Source organism: Mauremys reevesii, linkage group 7, assembly GCF_016161935.1.
Source record: "Mauremys reevesii isolate NIE-2019 linkage group 7, ASM1616193v1, whole genome shotgun sequence".
Classification (NCBI taxonomy): Eukaryota; Metazoa; Chordata; order Testudines; family Geoemydidae; genus Mauremys; species Mauremys reevesii.
In genome coordinates, this window is record NC_052629.1 from 87,364,714 (window position 1) to 87,388,320 (window position 23,607).

The 23,607-nt window shown below is 46.1% G+C and overlaps 1 long non-coding RNA gene across 1 annotated transcript; it reads left to right on the forward strand.

The window, feature by feature from the left end:
- Positions 1–9,154: 9,154 nt before the first annotated feature.
- Positions 9,155–10,848, forward strand: LOC120409314. Its single transcript, XR_005601248.1, has 3 exons — positions 9,155–9,213; positions 9,667–9,801; positions 10,802–10,848. It is a non-coding gene; the product is annotated as an uncharacterized LOC120409314 (long non-coding RNA).
- Positions 10,849–23,607: the final 12,759 nt, after the last annotated feature.

Sequence of the window (23,607 nt, forward strand, 5' to 3'; positions counted from 1 at the left end):
CAGGTCACATTCAATTCCATCCCCTTTCTGAGGTAACCAAAGTCCAAACCAAATGATATAGCCCACAAATCAAAAGCAATAAGCAAGATCTTCTACCCCACCTGGGCCCGTCATTAGTTCCACTAGCCACATTAACAGAACATAAGCTCTACCATTCTTGAGCTCAAGTCTTTACAAACGTTTCACCGCCAGCTACCGCTCCCATGTTCCACAGTTTTTCCCGCTCTTTTCATAGACTGCTGAGTCATCAGAGGCCCAGCTCCCCCTGAGTCACTGACCCTCAGGACCTCTTCCCTGGAGTCCTTCCCCTTTTGTCTGCCTTTTCTTGGGCTAGCACCTGCTCCCCCATCTCTCTGGCTGTGGTCTGGCCTTTTACAGGAACTCCTCACTTAAAGTCATCCTGGTTAACGTTGTTTCAATGTTAAGTTGCTGATCAATTAGGGAACATGCTCGTTTAAAGTTGGGAAATGCTCCCTTCTAATGGCGTTCGGCAGCCGCCTGTTTTGTCCCCTGCTTGCAGAAAGAGCAGCCCGTTGCAGCTAGCTGGTGGGGGCTTGGAACCAGAATGGACCAACAACCCGCCTATCAGCTCCCCACTTCCTTAATTTCCCTGTGCTGAAGTTGCCCAGGAGGCTATCAATTACAGGCTATCAATTGCAAGCAGTTCAGCTGTCCCTCCCGCCACTGCCACATGCTGCTCCTGCCCTCTGCCTTGGAGCTGCTCCCAGAGACTCCTGCTTGCTGTATGGGGTGAGGGGGGTAAAGAGAGGCAAGTGTCAGGGTGTCTCCCCCTCCTCCCTGCTCCTGCACTCCACTTACCCCACCTTCCATAGAGCAGGGGGGACACATGGCTCTCTCTGCCCTCCCTCCTTTCCCGCTACCTTGTAGAGTGTTGTGAGAGTTAACCCTTGAGGACTCAGCCAATTGCTAATTCATCATTTAGCAGGAAGGGAAATATCCAACCCTTTGACTCCTCCACCTCAAGCAAGCTTCACAATCATCATCACTGTGTACCAGTAGTAAATTGTTTGTTTAAAACTTATACTGCGGGTGTGCGTCTGTGTGTATGTATATATAATGTCTTTTGTCTGGTGAAAAAACATTTCCCTGGAATTTAACCCCCTCCATTACATCAATTCTTATTGGGAAATTGCATTTGCTTAACATCGTTTTGCATAAAGTCCTGTTTTCCAGGTTTGGCAACAGTAAAAAAGTTTAATGATTCAGATGCCATGATGAATAAAACTATATCTAAAATACAGAGGCAAGGGTGGCCACCCTCAAGAAAAAAACTTGAGAAGGTATCCATAGAAACCTTCTCTGACAGTGGTTCTCAGGCAAAAGGTGACCAGCAAGGGAGATAAAGGAAAATGAAGGCATCAGTGTTGTCCCCTATCAAACTAGACAGCAAAAAGCCTTGGCCCTATTGTGGAGATTAGCTTGGAAGAGACCATTGCACTATTAGGTTGCGAAGTTCCTCCAAGAGCTAGCTGACTGAGAGGAAGCTGAATTTACAGCTTCTTTACCCATTAAGGAAGAGGTCCCCAAACTGGGGGCCATTCCTCCATAGGGGGCACGGTGGAATGTTTGGGGGGACACAATGGGGCCCAGGCCAGCCCCCACAATGGAATGTGAGGGAACGTCACTCAGCTCCATCCCGACCCCAGCCACGACCCCAGCTCCTGGCCCCACATCCGGCCTCTCCCCCAGCTCTGGCCCCCAACTGCAGCCTGGGTGTGGCTCCGCACTCAACCCCAATCCTGGCCCCAGACACTTCCCGAGCTGCAGACACAGTTTCAGCCTCCTTACCTTTGTCTGCCTCCCTCTTCCCCCGACCTCCCACCTCCCTTGGAGTCGTGGCCTTGCTCCCAGCCCCAGGGGGTCGTGGCCAGAGGTAAAGGGGGGCACGTAAGGAGATAGCATAAGATAACACACTTAATCTCTGCAGGAGAACTCAAGCCTTAAAACAAATTATTATTTTTTATTATAAATGGAACCCTTCTGCCCCTCTGAGTTGGTAGCAACAAGGCCGGGTTCAGTATCCAGGGGTTCCATTTCAATAATGCAGTGAAAATGGGCTTGAGTCCCCACCCAGTGATCTGGGACAATTATATACCACCCCCATCCGGGTGCCTCTAGGAGGCAATACTTCCCCTCTCGCAAGCACAGAGTCTGAGTCTAGCAAAATCCTTTTAATAAGGAGGGAAACTATGTGGCATCATGTTGGGGAAACACTACAACAGGATTCATAACACAAACCATGAGCAAAAGACCCACCTCCAAGTAAGTTTTGGCAGTGTCCTTTTCCCCTCAGGGTCTTAAGTCCAAATCACCCCAATGTCCAACAAGCCAAAAGTCTTTGTCCCTGGTCAGTGCCGCCCCAGAGTTCAAAAGTTCATCTGCAGAGTTTTACCCCCGCAGCCTGGGTGAAAAGAAGGGGTGGGGCACACGAGGTGTTAAGAGGCACCTTACGAGGTCCGAGGCCGACTGCCCCGCCTCTCCATGGAGTTCTGCTGCAGCCTTCACCACGAACGGCTCCGTTCCACCAGCCGATCCGCTCCTCCAGCCGTCCCGTGAGACATTCCAGTCGTCCCCGCAAACTGCTCCGCTCTGCTCACTGTTCCGTGGGCTGCTCCAACCCTCCTGCAAACTGCTCCGCTCTGCCAGCCACTTACCAATATATCTTCAGGCTCCCTGACTAGTTAACACAGCACTCAGTGATCTCAGCTCAGTAATTGTAGCTCTTTTAGCAATTTCAGAATGTAGTAGGGGAGCCCCAGTGCTGGTGCACCATTGTCCCAAAGTGAATTCAGCTGATTTATACTTCATTTAAATGCTTAAAAATTTGGAGAATAAAATAGGATTTTAAAATCAATAGTATCCTGACAAATTTGAAAATGGCTCCAAATAGACCAGGCTTTGTACATTTCTATCCTAATAATAAATAATAATTAACAATAATAATTAACGCAGTCGATAGAGCTGTGTCCCTGCATTGTAATCAGAACATTTTAGTATCAATATTTATTTGGGTGGCACGTGCACACCCATCTCGGGCTGTGAGCAGCAGTTACAGAATTTTGTGGTTTAACCACGTCAGTATCTCTCTTCTGCCGCCGAGACAAGAAATGCACTAGTGTCTTCACTCAATGCTAAATAAAGGTAATGAAATAAAAAGAAAAATACTTAATCAAAGCCATCTGTCATGTTCCCCTCTTCCCCATAATAAAATGTTAAAAAAAACTTTCCCCTCTTTCTTCTTCTTCTGACGGAGAGCTGTCAAGAGACAGGCATATGCCTGGGTTTCTCGATTCAAAAATACCCTTCTTGATGGAAGGCCATTCCCATCAGGGACAGGCACGCTAGTCACACCCACACTCCCTGGGTAAGTCATGCTGCAAAATACAAGGTTGTGATTACGAAAGAGCTACAATGTAGCATAAAAGGCCAACTGCCAACAACAGTTCAGGAATCCAGAAGCTGAGTCTGAGAGGGAGACAGGCAATGCAGGGTGAGCCAGCAAGAGAAGCCATACAAAAGCTACTGCAAAGAGAGCGGAGCAGAGCTGACTGACCAGGAGCTGAACAGCAGCAGCGATTTGATTTTTAAAAGAAAGCAGTGTAGTTTAAGTGCTGTTCAATTTGTATTAAGGGATTTTGTGCCTTGCTTCGGATTTTTAGATCATGTTGTAGTAGGGATTATTAGTTATTTTAATAAAAAGATACTTTATTTTAGAAAGAATACTGCATGGGTCAATTACTTTATCAGAAGGTTATATCCTGTCCTTTAGTGTTTCCTTAACAACTCCAGGAAACTTTTACCTTGGGAAGAAGAGACTAAGGGGGCAATAGGCAGATTATAGCAGTGCCCCAACATCCATTTTGGGAGTAACACTGCCTCTTCAACAGCATGGTATTAGTCGATGTTAGAGCTCACACTGCCTCATTGTCAACATAGGGTGTCCTGTCTGAAAAAAATGTCAACCGGTAGCCAAGCTCAGGGTACAGGGAAATGTTGGCTAAGCCTTGCAAATGGTCAAATACCAAAGGTAGTTTCTATGTTTTTGTCACACTGCCCCTTGTAAATCAGTTTCAAAGAAATATTAAAAAGTGCCTACTTGCAAAATGTTCCACCAAACAGAAAGGTCTAGAATATTACACATTCATTTTCTTTTTCTGTGCACTTAGCCCATCATTTAATAAAACAACTCTTTCTCAGGTATCTCAGTTTCTTTCTACTGCTGGAGAATCTGCCTTCTTCATTCTACTCTTTCTCAACGTGCTGGTGAGAACCTGTAAGAAGGCATGAGCTTTGGAAGCTGTTCTCATCCTGTATTGTTTCCACTGCACTACAGCTGTGCAGCTCTGCAGTACGCTGGGAGAAGTTGGACCCTCAGCAAAGCACTTTATTCCCTTGGCTGTCCTCTTCTTGAGGTGCTAGTAGTCGTAGTAAAGCACAAAGAAGGAACACAAATACTGCAACAGGAGGTCATTAGCCATCATTTTGCAGAGTAACCATTCTTCAGTTATAAATCTGGCATGAGAGGAACAGGAATGGGGGGCATGCAGAACCTGCGGCCAGGGGCATGCAGAACCTCAGGCCACGGTTCAGCTTCAAAGTGCCTCCCACACATGAGCTCGTTAAACCTCACAACGTACCTCATAAACGCACCCATGAGAACTAAGACAAAGAGTTATTCCCCTGAAGAGGGAAATACCCACACGCAGGGGCGGCTCTACAAAGTAGGCTGCCCCAAGCAGAGCGGAGCGCTGCGCCGCCCTTCCCCGGTCCCGCGGCGGGTCCCGTCTTCCCGCGGCTCCGGTGGAGCTCCCGCCGGCATGCCTGCGGCAGGTCCACCGGAGCCCGGGACGAGGGGACCTGCCGCAGTCATTCCTGCGGGAGCTCAACCGGAGCCGCGGGAAGACGGGACCCGCCGCAGTCATGCCTGCGGCAGGTCCGCTCGTCCTGGGCTCCGGTGGACCTGCCGCAGGCATGCCGGCGGGAGCTCCACCGGAGCCAAATGACGCCCTCCCCAGGATGCCGCCCCAAGCGGGCGCTTGGCCCGCTGGTGCCTAGAGCCGCCCCTGCCCACACGTGACCTCTTGAGAGGTTCAGGGTGGGAACACGCAGGCTTCAGTTCTCTGAGGCAGAGCACAGGCTCAGATCTATGTTCTCACTCCACTGCAGGGCACAGAAAGACTAGTGTAAAAATTCAACTGTGCTTCAAAGAGCAGCACTCTGTTCACAGGAAAGTTGAATAAAAGAAACTGCAAGGCCAACATGCTCTCCAAACGAGCATCACTTTTGCTGCTGTTGGTGCCACTAGGCCTGAGTAAACCAAAGTTGTGACTTTGGGCCTGAAGTGAACCAAAGTTCTTACATGCTGTGAACTTTAACCAGCCTAAGATGCTAACAGACTGCAAGCAAAATGTGTAGCTGTCAACAATCTCCGCTTGCAAATGTAGGAGTTTGAAACAGCAGAAGCGGCGGGGAAGAGGGGGAGAGGGGGAAGGAAAATCTGTATGCGTTTGTTCTGTGAAGGCCAAAAGATAAGCCTGTGGATGAGAACTTTTCTAACACGCTGAAATGTAATGCCTAATGTAGCTGTTGCTGGGAAGGGAGGGGTGAGGGGGAAAACCGAACAAAAGGCTCACACAAACAAGGGGGGTATAAATGTTGGGACCCCGCCTGTGAGCGGGTGTGCAGGATTTGAGAATGCTGTTCTCCCTGGCACCTTTCTTTGTGCACAAATAAACCTGGTTTTGCTTCTCCACCCTGGTGTGATAATTAGTGCGACGCACACCGGGCAACGAATCCCGCTGTTGCTCCGCCTTGGGCTCTTTGAGCCGGCAACAGGTTCCTAAAATGTAAGTGTTGCAACTGTGCACATCAGGGTTCCCAACTAAATAGGAATTTTAATCATACTAGGCCTGATCTTGGGACAAGAACCTGTCAAACCTCAGAGAGAGAACTGGGAATTCTGAAGTAATCAATAGAATTAAGAGAAGATTCATAGATTGGGCCAAACCCCTCTCCCTACTTCTCACCAGTGATCCAAATCAATTGAACTCTGCTCTCAATGCACCCCTAGAGCACAAAATAATTATTTGGCCCTCCCCCAAAGCATCCTAGGAATGAAAAACACACTGCTTTACCTAAAAAGAAGAGTCTAGGTGCTTTTATCCCCATTCTATCCCTGGGGCAGGGTTGTTCAGTAACTTTGGCAAGTCACAGACAACCAGGAGCATAACTACAATGGGAAACCAGCTCTCCTGATTCTCAAGCTCCTCTTCCAAACTCCGCTAGAATTAACTACGGTCCCAGATGTTACTAAATCAGAGGCTGAATGCAGACAGACACAACAGAAGCCAGGTACTTTATGCTCCCTGTGCTAAGCTCTCAGGATCATAAATTCAAAAAAAGGGCCTCGGTCACTTGAACGAAAGAAGCATCACTCTCAGATCTCCTTAACATTTGGGCTTTTATCCTCTTTCTGGGCTAGAGAGGGCAAGATAATCACAAAAACTTGGGCAGACCAAGCAGGGATGCACACATACATAAGACCCAACATATTCCCTGGTAGGAGTTAGCACCTAGTTGTCATGGCGATTGTGGTACAGCTTTCATTATGGCATCACCGGGCTCACACATAGCTACTGGGGCACTGAGCTCAAGTCAGTGCTCAACTTGGCCTCTGGGAGAACTGGTTGGCGCTGAGGATATTTCAATCAGTGTGAGACTTGGCAGACAGGCCTGTGATAGAAGTAAGTGAATTTTTTCAGATGGCCAATGTAACACAGCAGTGTAAGCTATATACTAATTGAGTTGTGGTTTCACAGGGGTCTCAGACTAGTTAGGGAGTTCTTAAAACATTTCTTCTGTCCTTGTCAAGCTACACTATGCCCATGTAACACACAAGGAATAAATACAAGCTTGTAACTCAGCATGTGAGCAATTTTAGCAGAATGTCCACTGGCATGGTGAGTCCAACTATAGTATAGTCAGTCAGAGTTCTCTGCTCACTGATACATTTGGACAATAAAATCCAAAATCCCATTGACTTTAATCAGATTGTGGCTTTCAGAAAATGTCCACATGGTGGGTCTGTGGGGGGGAGGGGGAGCTGTACTACATCTGGAGATTCAGCAGGAATTCTCACTCATTTGGGCTCTGGTGGGTAGATTCGGGATTAAGCAAAACTCCTCACTCACTTCAGGCATTGATTAACATTAATTTTGGCAATCCTCGACCTTTGAGGTGTCTCACTTTATTCATCCTGAAAACGGGGATAATGGTAAGTATTTAAAAGTTATGAATTAATTATTCTTTGGCATTTTGAGGTCCTTGAAAGCACAATGTTTTGTTATCTAAGGGGCTAATTCCAAACCAATTGCATTCATTCAATGGTGATCCTATGGACTCCAGTGAACTTTCAATCACACCCTTAGTGTAGAAAATGTTATTAATATCATCTATATTTATTCACAGAAACAGAAAGTGATTTCTTTCATAGCTGATAAATATCCTAATATCATCACTGAGTCTCTGTTTATCCATCTTTAAAACAGAGATAATAGTTACCTACTCCACAGTGTACATTCTGGCTTAATAATTGTTGCCACTTTTAAGAATCTTGGAAGCAAGTTAGTTGCTAGCTGAGTGCAGGCACTTTGACTAGTATCAAAAAAGTCCTTCTTGAAAAGTTCGGTCTTTAAGGACATTTATCAATATTTCCTTAAAGACACCAACCCTTTGTAAGTTCCTATTGGGCTTTGACTGGACTAGTCTCTAGAGAGGGCACTATGATCACAAAGGCTTGTGTAGGCAGGGCAAGGCTGTATGTCCATTGCCCTTTTATGGAGATCAGACCTGGTTGGCATGGCACACCCTCATTATGAAGTCCCTGGCCCAAGACCAGCCATCAGTGCATTCAGCTCAGGTCAGTGCTCAGCTTTGTATCAGGAAGAGCTGATTAGTGGGTTGCTGAATTGTAGCTATTTTAGAAGTTCTGCCCGCTTCCTGGGTTAGGGATTTCAGACATACTCATGAGATACCTAAGGCAGCTCCTAGATGATCTGAGGGCAGCACCCTGTGTATTATCCAGTTCTGTGGTGCATGATGGGTACATCTGGGAAAGGGCTGGTCAAAGAGCACATGCTGGAATGCAGCCCCTAGGGCTGCATATGATGACGTTTCTTTACATAAGGGCTCTGGGAGAGTTAACGGCCACAGCGAGGCAGAGGAGTTATTTCACTCTTGGTTGAAAATGCTGGTTTGTCATTTATTTTGTGGGACATTAACTGAATTGAAAAAGCAGCTGGTGTGTGGGGTAAAGAAGCTACATGACTTTCCAAGGGCTACCAGCCTAATTTTGGACTTCTCCTGAAGGAACTAGCAGAGCAGTCTATTGTCACACTTGCTCACTGGGGGCTTCTGAAGAGAAGGATTTCCATATTTCTGTTGTATGAGAGATATGGAAACAGTTTGACTACCAGGCCCAGCTGCACAAATCACATCATTGCTGGATAAATTCCTGTCCTGTGTCATTTATGAGGCGATAATCACCTGGGGGAAAGTCCTTCGAATGTCGATTCTAATCCCTTCCTAGCTAGTGATCAAAGGTTTGTATGTATTACCAATCACCAGAGCATCTATGGATTTTGCTCCTGCAGAGTACAGTGATAATAAAACAAGATGACAGTCATGATGAGAAACGTACCCTTTCCTGAGTAGCTTCCTTGCTGATCAGGTTTGGGTGGAATTTGGCTGATCATCGACTCTACCCCTCCTACCCCCACCCACATCATTTCAGATTCTCCACTATATGAATCTCCCATCAATTCAACTAACTCCATTCTTCTTTATCTATTCTCCATGGACCATCAGAAGTAAACACAGCCCTTTCTGATGGTTTGAAGAAATAAACTCAGTACAAAGCAAAGCAGTATCGAGAAAGTACATGAAAGGGAACTCTCTTACAAGATCATCTACAGTGTGGAAAATAGAGAATACACTCATTTAAATCATTTCTCAAGATCTCCAGTGATGGAACCTCAATTCCTATTCTAGGCAATTTACTCCTTTTGTCAGAGATTGCCGTTTAACTCCTAGAAAATTTGATTAATGTCTAGTGTGAATGTCTCTTTTTATCCAGTTACAATCGGAGTACCATCAGAGGAGGATGGATTACGTGAAATCAACGCTGGATTCTTGGTAAGAAAAGAGTTTTGCATTACACACATTATATCGTGTGGGCAGTCGGGAAAGATGAGCGTCAAAGTCGCATAGTTGAGCCAACAGTCTCCGAATGGCACAGAGGCTGACAGCTTCCCAGATAACCCTGCAGGCAGCTCTTAGTATAGAACGAATCATGTCTCCTTCTTAATCTGTCTCCTTCTTAATCTCTTGACTGTTGTGTTGCTGAATGTCTGGGTTCCTCTCAGAGATCCCGTTCCTCAATATCCTTTTTCTAGGTACCTGAAAGGTGCATTAAGCCACTATTTTCAATGGGGTTTCCCGTTCAATATTAGAGTCAGCAATGATTTAGCTCCTCTACTCTTCACTGTTTTCCTTCTAGCACTGTCCCTAAATTGCTGTGCTTATTGATACTTTATTATTATTATCGGGAAATCACTACTAATATTTTGTTGTTTCCATTTTATTTAGGATGAAGGCGCCATCGAGGGCCAGACCCCATCTCCGCAGTAAATTTGCTGCATCCCTCTGGCCCCTCACTGCCTTCTTTATGCCCAGTGAAGGCTCCTTATATGCCACAAAGGCATATCAAGCCTCATTCAGCAGGTAATTCTGGGATCAGCTTCCTCCTCCCCTGAGTATCCAGCACTTCGGGGAGCCGAACTCCCACCATTCGGAAAGTGTGGATGCAGCAGTCATTGAAAAACACTTCCCACAGACAGAGATCTCTATCCTGCCTAGACCCCAGTCAAGTCTGGGTTTAAAATACTCTGGGAGGGCTCAGGCCCTCAGCATTGGACTCGCTTTTCAAGTGATGAGGCTCCTCTTCAAAGAGGAGAAAGAAGGAGTCAGGGACAGAAAATGAAGTACTCGCATCTCTAGGTTGATGACAGTTTCACTGTTTGTGTTTCACTGTAGACTGTAGGGCAGGCTCAAGGTGAGGAAGACAACTACTATGTTGTCAGGGTCTTTATCAAGCCATTTCTACTGTCCAGTCTGGGGAAGGAGCAACAGACAGTTCCTTTAAAGAGCCCAATAATCACTTGTAAGGAGAATATTCCTTAAGATTCAATGCCTCTGAGTAACGTCCTACCTCCTCCCTGATGAGATGGAGTTTTCTCCCTTTGTGACCAAGAGCAACAACAATAGCTCACAGATGTTAAGGTCAGAAGGGATCATCGTGATCTGACCTCATGCACATTGCAGGCCACAGAACCGCCGCAACCCACTCCTGTAATAGGCCCCTAATCTCTGACTGACTTACTAAGGTGTGATGGAACAAAGCACCTGCTGTGATGGCTGAAGGCCATGGAGGGGTTAGGCAGCCATTGGAGAGGAACACCAGTGAGTCTCTCGCCCAATGACGTGATATGAGACTTTGGAGATACTTAGGAGATGGGTTTCCAAAATAGGCTTTGATATTTCTGCTAGTTAATAAAATACAGCTTTCATTGGAAAACGGAAGGAAATTGGATTAACAGGGATCTTACTGGGAGGTGGGATCATGTGGTGTTGTTAACATGGATCATATCATATGGGGAAGCAGGAGATAGAGAAGGGAATTGCTCCTGATGCTAATATTTCCTTGTCGTTCATTTTATTTTAGGATGAGTGCTCCCTCCTGGGCCTCTTTAAGAAATGACCTTCCTTTTCCTGCCCCCGGTCTGTCAGAGGCACAGATCTACAGCCAGTACATAGCTTTGCTGGAAGAGAGTGGACCCTCTGCCAGAGAGTGAGCATTAGGATTCTTTGTCTGTGTGCACATGGAGAGGGAGGGCAAGTGGGTAGATGTACATATACATACAAGGTTTTGAGTGCAGACATGGAATACGGTTGCCACCCTTCTAAAAAAATGCACTCACAAGACAAATTCTCTGCAGTTGTTTTAGGAAAGATGGGGTTTTGTCTGACCACCAACAGGCCCCAACCATTCTTCCTCCTCTTAACATCTTCTTGCAATGCAAACAGTCCTTTTCCTCCTCCCAACCTCATCCTGCTACTATCTGTGTAGTGATAGTCCTATTCTCTCCTATCCCTTTCCTTTGCTGAGTGGGAAATGTCTTTTTTTTATTATATCATTTGTGCAATGCTTCGATGGCTCAGTCATTGCTATGGCAAACAAGTTAACTGCCAATGTCTGCAGTTGGATCTGCCCTGTTCCTTACTATCCTGAATAACTAAGAACTGAAAAGGAGAGTTAGGTGGAGGAGTTTGAACAAAAATGGTAGCATCCAAGAAACAACTATGGAATCTTTCAATTAATATCCGCTGGGGAAGATTACAGGATTGTCTGTGAGCTTGTAGCTACAGGCCAGGGAGGGTGGAGGAGCTGTGAACACCCTGAATTTGCACAGAGTCAGAGGGTGCCCCTAAAGGGACAATGTGGCAAGTGAGCTCTAGATGACGAGGAGCAGAAATAAAAACATGTCAACTCTTAAATGTGGTGTGGACTTCCATGACTCACACCCTCTCATGCCTCACTTTAGCCCATTGAATGGTGGGGTTCGGAAAGAAGAATGGAGAGGGCTGGGAACTGGCCAGCAGCACCATGGGAGAATGCAATAATTGCCGTTAATTTTACAGACACCCCAGCTTGGTCCACTCTTAATGTCAAGTCCCTCTGAAGGACAAGCTATTGAGCTCAAACCATGTCCCCCGATCTCCTCAATTCGGTAGCAGCTGTCTTCCCCATCTAATGAATGCCTTCTCTCTTTTTTCAGCAACTCTGTGCAGCCAAAGAGCAGCCATATTACTTCCTCTCCTTTCAGAGGGTCAGGAGGTAAGTGATTTCTACAGTTCTCTAGGGGAGGATTGAACTGGATGACTGAATGTGCTGTTTGCTGCACCTTCTTGCATTTTTCAGAGGATGTCTTTTTTTTTTAGCAGCAGCAGCATTCAGTTTGCTGAACGATTATGAAACATTTAGTGCTTCTTAAAATCTCCTTGTGCCTCTTTGGAGGCCACATCCTGCATTTCCAGCCACAACAAACTAGAACTATATTTCAGAGAAGACAAAGAGGATGAAATGTTGACTGTGTGACCCACTGCCATTATACTATAGGGGGAGGTGGAAGACAACTTGCAAACATCCAACCCCACAGCTTGACATGCCCTCCACAGCAGTTCTCTATTCCCATGCTAGGCAGCTACCACCAGTGGCCATTTGGAGACAGACAAGGGAGATCTGTCTGCTTGCAGGAGATGCAACATAATTAGTATCAAACCAGCCTCACTTTTCTCAGCATTGTTTCCTTCCTTACACTGCCAGGATTGGTTTTTGCTCTAAAGAGAAGTGATGCTTTACAACCAAATCACTAAGGGTGTTTGGTACACATGAGATGTAAATAGTATAAGAAAGAGCAAACCATCTTTTGCTGAGTTATTATGGGCAGGAATAACTGAGAAATATGTACAGTCATTAATGAAGATGAGAATGAGGAATTCAGCACTTCAGTCACTAAGGTGATTTCTTTTTCTAACACCACTTTAGAATCAAGAGAGCTGCGTGAGCGCCTGTAGGTCTTCTAGGCGGAGAATTATACCAAGTGAATGTGTCAACATTTGAGAAGGAACCCCTCTCCCAAAACACTTGATGTTTAGCAGACTAATATACTTCTAGGTTGTGTGACATTAACTCTGCTTTCCCTTCTCTTTCAGGCTCCTCATGGAAATCCATGGGTCCAGCCCGCCTTTAAAGTAAGTAGCAATGACTGGTGCCCAAGGGGAGGGAGAGAGGATGTAAAAGATCAAGCAGGATCCTATTTCTTCCTGGGGACCCTGCAGGTCTTCTAGGTGGAGAATTATACCAAGGGAATGTGTCAACATTTGAGAAGGAAAAACACTTGATTTGTAGCAGACTAATATACTTCTATGCTGTGTGACATTAACTCTGCTTTCCCTTCTCTTTCAGGCTCCTCATGTAAATCCATGGGTCCATCCCACCTTTAAAGTAAGTAGCAATGACTGGTTCCCAAGGAGGGAGAGAGGATGTAAAAGATCAAGCAGGATCCTATTTCTTCCTGGGTCCCACAGCCAAGGGACATTCCAACTCTCTCTCAGATCATCTCTTTCCCAGTTTCCAGCAGGTCATCTTCATGGAATGCTCTCCCCAGTTCATTGAAACACAGTAGAGAGGCTTCCATCAGGGTTTTTATTCCTATCCTTTTCTAAATATTGTCTCAGAGGAGGCTGTTGTACCATAGCTGGTTATAGTTCTATGGGTATCTATACACCACACAGTGCTAATACCATGGGGAATGGCCTTTGTACAAAGAAATCCATTTAAAAGAGAAGGAAAAAGCCATTTGTCCCTGATGTCTCATCATAGCAAAGACTCTGAAACTTCCTTCTTTTTAAAGCTATTACTAAGTTCCTGTTTGTTGCTTTTTGTCTTCCCAGCAGTCACCAGATGAGAGACTACACACCACCAGGGATGGTCCCCGTGGCCATGCCGTTTCAAATTCCACCACATGATGTCTGGCAGGTAAACTATACTGCAGTTCTGAGCCTTCCCTGCAAACTCTATACTATACCAGCACAAAGAAACAGCTGCTATCGGGGATCAAAATCCATCTGCATTCTCTCCGTTCAAAACCACTGCTACCGGACGGCATCAGTCGTGTTAGTCTGTAGCCGCAAAAAGAACAGGAGTACTTGTGGCACCTTAGAGACTAACACATTTACTTGAGCATAACCTTTTGTGGGTTACAGCCCACTTCATCGGATTCATGAGGTGGAAAATACAGTAGGAAGATAGATATAGATATATATTCAAAGAGAAGAAAAAACTTTTTGTAGTGGTAATCAAAATGGTCTATTTGCAGCAGTGGACAAGAAGTTGTGAAGACCAGTGTTTGTGTGGGTGGGGTGTGGGGGGGGAGAGAATAAACATGGGGAAATTGTTTTACCTTGTGTAATGACCCATCCACTCCCAGTCTTTATTTAAGCCTTATTTAATGATTTGTGTCCATTTCTTCTTTTCCGTAGAGACTGTCCGGTTTGGCCAATGTACATGGCAGAGGGACACTGCTGGCACATGATGGCATATATCATATTGGTAGATGTGCAGGTGAACGAGCCTCTGATAGTGTGGCTGATGTGATTAGGTCCTATGATGTTTCCCCTGAGTAGATATGTGGAGAGAGAGTTGGCAAGGGGCTTTGTTGCAAGGATAGGTTCCTGGCTTAGTGTTTTTGTCGTGTGGTCTGCGGTTGCTGGTGAGAATTTGCTTCAGGTTCGGGAGCTGACTGCAAGCAAAGACTGGCCTGTCTCCCAAGATCTGTGAGAGTGGTGGATCATCCTTCAGGATAGCTTGTAGATCCTTGATGATGTGCTGGAGAGGTTTTAGTTGAGGAATAATGGGGCAGCTACTGGTGTTCTCTTACTTCCTTTGTTGGTTCTGTCCTGTAGTAGGTGACTTCTGGGTACTCTTCTGGCTCTGTTTATCTGTTTCTTCACTTCAGCAGGTGGGTATTGTAGTTATAAGAACACTTGATAGAGATCTTGTAGGTTTTTGTCTCTGTCTGATGGGTTGGAGCAAATGCGATTGTATCGTAGAGCTTGGCTGTAGACAATGGATCGTGTGGTGTGGTCTGGAGGCATGTAGGTAAGTAGAGCGCTCCGTAGGTTTCCGGTATAGGGCGGTGTTTATGTGACCATCGCTTATTAACCCTGTAGCGTCCAGGAAGTGGATCTCTTGTGTGGACTGGTACAGGCTGAGATTGATGGTGGGGTGGAAATTGTTGAAATCCTGGTGGAATTGCTCAAGGGCTTCTTTTCCATGGGTCCCCAGATGCTGAAGATGTCATCAACGTAGCGCAAGTAGAGCAGGGGCATTAGGGGACGAGAGCTGAGGAAGCGTTGTTCTAAGTCAGCCATAAAAATGTTGGCATACTGTGGGGCCATGCGGGTCCCCATAGCAGTGCCGCTGATTGGAAGGTATATGTTGTCCCCAAATGTGAACTAGTTATGGGTGAGGACAAAGTCACAAAGTTCGGCCACCAGGTTTGCCGTGACTTAGAACAAGCGCAAGGAAAGCAGGGGCGTTAGGAGAGGAGAGCTGAGGAAGCGTTGTTCTAAGTCACGGCAAACATGGGGGCCGAACTTTGTGGCTTTTTCCTCACCCATAACTATTTCACATTTTGGGACAACGTACCCCTTCCAATCAGCGGCACTGCTCTGGGGATCTACAACCTCTCCTGAAGGACGATCCATCACTCTCACAGATCTTGGGAGACAGGACAGTCCTGGCTTACAGACAGCCCCTCAACCTGAAGCAAATTCTCACCAGCAACCACAGACCACACAACAAAAACACTAACCCGGGAACCTATCCCTGCAACAAAGCCCTTTGCCATCTCTGTCCACATATCTATTCAGGGGACATCATCATTGGACCTAATCACATCAGCCACACTGTCAGAGGCTCATTCACCTGCACATCTACCAATGTGATAAATGTCATCATGGGCCAGCAATGTCCCTCTTCCATGTACATTGGCCAACCCGGACAGCCTCTACGGAAAAGAAGAAATGGACACAAATCAGACATCAAGCATTATAACATTCAGAAACCAGTCGGAGAACACCTCAGTCTCCCTGGTCACTCGATTACAGACCTAAAAGTCGCAAAATTACAACAATAAAACTTAAAACAGACTCCAGCCAGAGACTGCTGAATTGGAATTAATTTGCCAAATGGACACCATTACATTAGGCTTAAATAAAAACGGGGAGTGTATGAGTCATTACATAAAGTTTTGATTACCACTACAAAAAGTTCTTCTCTCTCCTGCTGGTAATAGCTCATCTTAAGTGATCACTCTCATTACAGTGTGTATGGTAACACCCATTGTTTCAGGTTCTCTGTGTTTATATATCTATATCTATCTTCCTACTGTATTTCCACTACATGCATGCGATGAAGTGGACTGTAGTCCACGAAAGCTTATGTTCAAATAAATTTGTTAGTCTCTAAGGTACCACCAGTACTCCTGTACTTTTTGCAAATATAGACTAATATGGCTGCTACTCTGAAACCTGTCATTATGCAAGGCACTGAATTCAGCCGTATGGAGTGGAAATTCATCATTTTCATAAAATCTCGCACAGATACAGACAGACATCATCTTTCTTTCCAAATGCAAACGGATGGACATCATATCAAAAGGACTGAGGGTAAAAAATCCATTACAATCGATGTATCACACAGACTATGCTGACAGATTGTGCCACACACTCTCAAAGAAACTGCGGAACCACCTGACCATCATCCTATACAGCAAACAGGGAAGGATTAAGAATGAACTCTCCAAACTGGATACTCTCATCAAAAACCAACCTTCCACACAAACTTCCTCGTGGCTGGACTTTACAAAAACTAGAGAAGCCATTTACAACACACACTTTGCTTCTCTACAGAGGAAAAGGATACTCAAGTAGCTAAACTAACTACATACCACAAGGGGCCACAACAGTGGATCCTTAACCCACCCAGCAATATTGTTAATCTTTCCAGCTATTCTCTTGGCCCAGCAGAAGAGTCTGTCCTATCTCGGGGCCTCTCCTTCTGACCCTCCACGCATTGTTTCATGTTCTCTGTGTATATATAGATAGATAGATAGATAGATAGATTAGATAGATATCTTCCTCCTGTATTTTCCCCTGCATGCATCCCATGAAGTAGCATGTAAAAGCTTATGCTCAAATAAATTTGTTACTCTAAGGTGCATAAGTTCTCCTGTTCTTTTTGAGGATAACTAATCAATCTCTGCACTAGGAATGCTGTAAGATGCTTCTCTCTGCTAGGACAGAAAACTCGGCTTTGCTAAAACTACAGTAACCACACTGCAGTGAGTAGCCTGTCCTCACGGAGCCAACAGTTCACTTCCTTGAGCACCCCCAACTTAGGTCATAACCACACTGCACATACTCCTCTCCTCCTTCCCCAGCCACCTGTACAGTTTGCCCTCTGTCTATTCCAAGTTCTGGAACGGAAGTAAGTTATCTTGTCAGCAAACACCCCGCCCCCCACCATCTTAACAGGGTGGCATTGTCTGATGCTCAAACTCATGCTGCAGCATTTTCAGTGCAGGGTGTCCTATCTGATCGAGATATCCGCTGTCAGGCTCAGGGTATAAGTACTTCTTGTCAGAAGCCTTCCAATGCTCCCTGAAACAGCAGGTGGCTATGAGGAGGTTTTCCTCACTCTGTTCTCCTGTTTTAAAATGTGAAGGAAACATTCAAGAACAGCAGTGCTGTTACAAGACTCGCTCTTCCAGAGACACCTCCTCATGTCAGGGCCCAGCACTGCAGCAACTTCAGCCCATCTCCTCCTTCACACTCTGGTTGTCTAGGATGGGGACTCGGCCCTCCAGCCAGGTCACATTCAATTCCATTCCCTTTCTGAGGTAACCAAAGTCCAAACCAAATGATATAGCCCACAAATCAAAAGCAATAAGCAAGATCTTCTACCCCACCTGGGCCCGTCATTAGTTCCACTAGCCACATTAACAGAACATAAGCTCTACCATTCTTGAGCTCAAGTCTCTACAAACGTTTCACCGCCAGCTACCCCTCCCATGTTCCACAGTTTTTCCCGCTGGGGGCTGGCTGGGGGCAGGGGGTGGCAGGGGCTGGCTGCGGGTAGCTGTGGGCAGGGGGGCGGCTGGGGGCTGGGGGGGGGGCAGGGTTGGCTGGGGCTGGCTGGGGGGCAGGGCCTGGATGGGGCTGGCTGGGGGCAAGGGCTGGCTGCGGGTAGCTGCGGGCAGGGGGGCAGGGGGTGGCAGGGGCTGGCTGCGGGAAGCTGCGGGCAGGGGCTGGCTGGGGGTAGCTGTGGGAAGGGGGGCGGCTGGGGGCAGGGGGTGGCAGGGGCTGGCTGTGGGCAGGGGGGTGGCTGTGGCAGAGAAGGCGGGGGAGGGGCGCAGATACTCACACGGGGGGAGGGGCTGGGAGCAGCAGGACGCAGCCGGGGACTCACCAGGCAGCAGCAGGAGTCCCAGGGCCAGAGGTCCAAAGAGCAGGAGCAGCAACAGGGCCAGGAGGCAGCTCACATGGCTCTCGCAGCACAGCGCAGCGCCCCCCGGCGGCCGGGAGGAGGAATTACAGGCTTCCCAGGCAGAGCCCATCAAAGCTTCCCTCGCAGGGAAGCTAGTTAACAAGCGGTTCTAAAACCGCTTCTAAATTTAACAACGGGTTCGCGCGAACCGGTGCGAACCGGCTCCAGCTCACCCCTGCTTGTTGGCCAACTCAGCAGTTCCCAATACTGTTATAAACTAACCTTGTTGGGGCCTTTCCGCAATACCACTCTGCATCTGATCTTGCTGCACAGTCAATAAGTTCAGATGGCTTGAGCCCAACAGAGACAGACGTCCTCACGGACAGTCCTCCTCCGATACCCCAATAGAGATTTCAAAAGGTCTCATACCTCTCATGTGGCGCCATGGGGTTTGAAGGGGAATGATCCGTAGTAGCCGTCTGTGGGTCCGTGGGTGTTGCCATCCCGGACGAGCCCCCAACTTGTCGGAGAAAAACTCAGTTCTCGCTTTTTCTTTTGGGTGCAGCAAAATCAAATACTTTATTATTTCTCCAGTAATTACAATGGAGGGAGAGAGTGCCATAGGACACAGGGTCGCCCCAGTCCCGGACAGGTCTCTCAACTGGTAAACAATTACAGCAAGCCTTTATACTTTTGTTACAGACAATAACTAGCAATAATACAGACAATAAAGAGCAACAACTTCATTTTGTTTATACATAAGCCATTCTGCTATCTTGTTTTCTCACTCCTAGAAGACACCAGGCTGCATATTTGGTTATCAGTTACAAGGTCGTAATAACTTTTTACACAGTTCTTTCCCTCTGCCTCACACTATCCTTCCTTCTAGAAGTCTCACGTCATTAGGGTTACAGCTGGGCTAACTCTTGCTAACTGACTGACATACATTAAGATCCCCGTCAAATCCTTATTAATTCTTTCCCTGCTTCCACACCCTTTACTGGCAGTCCAGCAGGTCCAGGAGTTAGCAAACTCCGTAGGGAAAAAAAGGGAGGGGATCAGGGGGTTCCCTAGCTCGAGGTTTGCTGCCATGTTGGATTGCGATTCTTACCACGGCAGGTTCGCTTACTCACCAGATCAGCGGTCGGGGTCACCAGTGTTGTCAGAAGTGTTGTCAGAGTGCTACCAGTGTGGTGCTCTGCTTTCTCCAATGTTGATATCACTCGGCTGTGTGCGTGTGTTCCCTCTGTGTGCTGCCCCAGCTCTGCACAGATAGCTGACACAGCAGACCCGACGAGAACCCCCAATAACCACAGAGTCCAGTAAGATGTAAAGTCACGTCGACTAGGTTTATTGCAACCTCGGACACAATTGCAGTTCCCTGTAGGTTTCTTAGCCTAACTCAGGGCATACTACGAGAAAGTGCCTCTTGGCAATGGACCCGGCTCAGTCAGTGGCGGGACTTTCCACTGCCCCCTCGGCCAGACAAAGACACCGCCCCAGGGATGCATTCTTATACACAGATACAAACAAGTTACACATCACACCTGACGTATGAGGTAGAAACCCTCCACGTAGCAAGGTACAACCCCTCTACGTATTAAGGTGCTGCCTTTCACCTTGTACAGGTTGGTTCGATCAAAACAACTCTATCCATCATATTACCCTTTTGCCCCTGTCCTTGGGATGGGCCAGCCTGTTCTTTGTTATCTGTGTGGAATGTGCAAGTATGTGAATGTTCTGATATCTACTGTTCAGTACCTTTTAGGTACGTATCTTCTTGCAGCATCAGCCCTTTCCTTGCCAGCTTCTGTGAGCAGGGCCTGCTTCTGGCTCACAGCTTAACTTTGCTTTATGTTAGCAAAGTCTTGACCATTACTTTAGTTTAGGCCTCAGGCCTCATACCAGGCCTCTGATACCAAGGTTTATATCTCAGGGCCTCCTCTTACTACATGGGGAAGAGGGGAACATGACAGATGGCTTTGATTAAGTATTTTTCTTTTTATTTCATTACCTTTATTTAGCATTGAGTGAAGACACTATTGCATGTCTTGTCTCGGCGGCAGAAGAGAGATACTGACGTGGTTAAACCACAAAATTCTGTAACTGCTGCTCACAGCCCGAGATGGGTGTGCACGTGCCACCCAAATAAATATTGCTACTAAAATGTTCTGATTACAATGCAGGGACACAGCTCTGTCGACTGCGTTAATTATTATTGTTAATTATTATTTATTATTAGGATAGAAATGTACAAAGCCTGGTCTATTTGGAGCAATTTTCAAATTTGTCAGGATACTATTGATTTTAAAATCCTATTTTATTCTCTAAATTTTTAAGCATTTAAATGAAGTATAAATCAGCTTAATTCATTTTGGGACAATGGTGCAACAGGACTGGGGCTCCCCTACTACATTCTGAAATTGCTAAAAGAGTTAAAATTACTGAGCTGAGATCACTGAGTGCTCTGTTAACTAGTGGAGGAGCCTGAAGATATATTGCTAAGTGGCTGGCAGAGCGGAGCAGTTTGCAGGAGGGTTGGAGCAGCCCACGGAACAGTGAGCAGAGCGGAGCAGTTTGCGGGGACGACTGGAGCTGGAGGAGCGGATCGGCTGGTGGAGCGGAGCCATTCATAGTGAAGGCTGCAGCAGATCTCCATGGAGAGGCGGGGCAGTCGGCCTCGGACCACATAAGGTGCCTCTTAACACCTCGTGTGCCCCACCCTTCCTTTTCACCCAGGCTGGGGGGCTAAAACTCTGCAGATGAACTTTTGAACTCTGGGGCGGCACTGACCAGGGACAAAGACTTTTGGCTTGTTGGACATTGGGGTGATTGGACTTAAGACCCTGAGGGGAAAAGGAATGTAGGTAAAGGAATGTAGGAATGTAGCCGCTGAATGTAGGTAAAAGGGTCATAATGTATGTGAATGTAGGTAAAAGGGTCATAACTGAATGAATGTAGGCTAAAGGTTAGGAAAGTTTTAAACAATGATTAACAGATAATGGCCCACATGGGCTGACAGGCAGCTAGCCAACAGAATGTAAACAAGTAGGATGATATAACAGATAACCAATGAAATGCTGAGTCTAAAAATAGATAGAGTTCCCAGGATAAAAGAAATGTTTACTTTTTTTGTGGAAAACAGAGGTAGACTCGCCTGAGAAGCGATATCTGTATAACACATGGCAGATTCCCTAACAGGACAGATAACAGTTTGAGTGTTTTTGTGGAAAACATAATTGTGGTCACGACGAGAACCAAAAAACACAATCCTGTAAGTGAGAGGATAGGAATTAGAGTTATGATCTGCATTCCCGCCATAGTCTCCGCATTAGCCAGGGAATTTATATGAGCAATGGGATAAGCCTAATTAAAAAGGGAATCTGTACAGGAGGCCCAAACAAAAAGGAAAATAAAAGGCTGCCCTACAGGGTTAACAAAAATGCTTTAACACATGAAGCCCAGGCTATAGCCACGCAGAAAGAGGCAAGTGAGGCACACATAGACCAGGACAAGATAAGGTAGGAAGTGGCGGAGTGAAAACAAAAAGTGTTAGATGGGCAAGCTGCAGTGAGAGCTGTGCTTACAGATGTCGAGGAGGAAAATAAGCTTAGCCACGAGGCCTGTCAGTGCCAAAATTATGCTCTGAAAAGTGAGTTGCAAGTGAGAAAAGGAGCGAGAGTGGCAGCAAAGGGGCCACAAGGGAGAAATTGGAATGGTGATTTCCCCGGCTTGCACAATAAAGAGGAAGGGACCAATCCTTGGGTTAGGGATTCCTCCAATTTGTACAATGAGGGTGTAGCGCTCCTCTGCACCTGGTTACCTCCTTTAATGCCAATCCGCTTACAGGTTTCGATGAACAGGGCTGGGTTCTTTTGGATCCCGCCACCCATTCAGCAGGGTGTATCTTTTCTCTTTTTTTTTCCCCTATGAAATTATATGGTGGTGCCTCCACCTCCCTCGCTTCTTCCTGGCAGGGTCACCAGGGCAGCTTGGGCAGAAAACTCCACCTACAGAGTAATCTCCACTTACTTGCCAGATAGTTGGAGACTTCCAAGAAATAACACAAACACATAAGAATATGTTCCACACAATAATTATCTTAAACAGGAGACAAATACAACATAACAGGGTGAAACACTATTTTTAGGGTCACCCGTGCCCACACTGAAAATACCTGTGACTCGATAGAACAAGTGTAAAATTAGTGTCCTGTTGGTACGCGTACTTTGCTGGGGCCCTTGATGACCTATACAATTCTTCTCTGCAGTGGTTAACCAGTGTGGCTGACTGGGTTCAGTACAGTCCAAAATACAAAAGAAAGAGCGGCCATCCCCGAAAAGGAAGATTGAGAAGGTATCAGTTTCCGACAATGGTCCTCAGCAAAGAGGGGGCCAACAAAATAAAGGGAAGGTCAAAGTTCTAATAGGGGAAAATGGAGAGCCCTTGATTCATTCAGGAGTTTGGTTTGGAAGCGACTATTGTGATATGAGAGAAGGGACCAAACTGACAGGTTATCTATCCACTGCCGAGCTGCTCGAAGCTGAGCAGATCAGAAGGGAGCTGAACCCCACCATCAGAGAAGTAGCCTACGGAGGCCAGATGCCCCCAAGCTCTCCAGGGTCAACACAAGATCATGCCGATGGCATATTTTCATCAGGATACCTGGGGAGCCCTACAAAAGATGTGAAGCTTACTAATGGAAAATATTACAAGGATTCAATAAAGCAGAGAGTAAAATTCCATTTAAAAATAGTGGAGTGTATAGTTGTTTAAAAAGAATAATCAAATTATCTAGTTATCATTGGAAGTCTTGCAGTTAGACTAGTAAGTAATCCCAATTCTCTGTCTTTACTTAGGATAAAGGAATTACAAGAAAAGAAAAGAATTCAGAGGAATGGACCAGGAGTTCCAGGAGCAGGAAAGGATTGGTACAGTTTACAGATTCTGTTTATTTCAAGAGCACCCCCTCTTTAAAACTATGTCCAGGAATAGTAGCACAGCTCATGGTGGATTAGTGGGGAAGGCCAATGACTCAAGTAGTCATTGAGGAAGGTGTTTATAGCCAGTGGTGCTATCTGAATAGGGAGGCCACTTGCTCTCATCGAAGTGTCCCAGATAGTAACCAATGAATGTTTAGAAATGATTCCCCAGTATCCTGGAAGACAATATTTGGGATCAATGGATATAGAAGTTTAGTCCCCTTAAGTTCTTTTATGCGATTCCAGATAGGGACAAAAGATTTACAAGGATGATTTTTGTTAAAGAGCATAGGAAACTATGGTGTTATCGGTATTGATATTAAACAAAACATCAATGTTACAATTGATTTAGTAAATAAAGGTTCTCTGGAAAGTTACACATTTTTACTAGTTGTGTATATTGTTACAATTGTTCTTTCATTATTTGTTTAAATA